Source organism: Arachis duranensis, chromosome 4 (assembly GCF_000817695.3).
Source record: "Arachis duranensis cultivar V14167 chromosome 4, aradu.V14167.gnm2.J7QH, whole genome shotgun sequence".
NCBI classification, from domain to species: Eukaryota; Viridiplantae; Streptophyta; class Magnoliopsida; order Fabales; family Fabaceae; genus Arachis; species Arachis duranensis.
Genome location: NC_029775.3, coordinates 59159565 through 59160336, shown reverse-complemented (window position 1 = coordinate 59160336; position 772 = coordinate 59159565). Strand labels below are relative to the sequence as shown.

Here is a 772-nt window from a genome sequence, read left to right as displayed (position 1 = left end):
CTTTGTTGATTTCCCACATAGTTGGCTTCTTCCCAATCACCTCCTTCAATGCTTACTTCCTCTTGATCTTGTGTGTGTAGTGTAGCCACTTGCTTTGTGTCTAATTTCCTGGTGAGCTCTGCTAGTTGCTTGGCAAACACCTTGTTTTGGGCTAGAATTGTATCAACATGGTTCAGCTCCATGACTCCCTTAGTGTTGTGCCTCTCTGAAGCATAGTAGTACTCATTCTCAGCCATTGTCTCAATCACTTCAATGGCTTCTTCCATAGTCTTTTTCCTGTTCAATGAACCTTCTGATGAATGGTCTACAGCCTTCCTTGATTCATAAGAAAGTCCATCATAGAAAATATGCAATTGCACCCAGTCATGGAACATGTCTGGTGGGCATTTCCTTGTCAATTCTTTGAACCTCTCCCATGCCTCGTAGAGTGTCTCACCATCTTGTTGTCTAAAAGTCTGAACCTCAGATCGAAGCCTATTGACCTTTTGTGGAGGGTAGAAGCGTGCCAGAAACTTGCTTTCCACCTCATCCCAGGTTGTTAGGCTCCCCCTCGGGAATGATTCCAGCCACTTAGCTGCCTTGTCCCTAAGTGAAAATGGGAACAAGAGCAGTTTATAGGCATCTTCCTGGACTCCATTGGATTTCACAGTGTCGCAAATTCTCAGGAATTTTGTGAGATGTTGGTTTGGGTCTTCGTTAGCACTACCACCAAATGAACAATGATCCTCCACCAATGATATTAGCTGTGGTTTGAGTTCAAAATTGTTGGCCT

General features: G+C 44.0%; 1 non-coding gene across 1 annotated transcript; it reads left to right on the top strand.

Moving 5' to 3' along the window:
* Window positions 1–372: 372 nt before the first annotated feature.
* Window positions 373–476, top strand: LOC127747118 (small nucleolar RNA R71). The gene has a single exon (XR_008008921.1). It is a non-coding gene; the product is annotated as a small nucleolar RNA R71 (small nucleolar RNA).
* The last annotated feature ends 296 nt before the right edge of the window (window positions 477–772 follow it).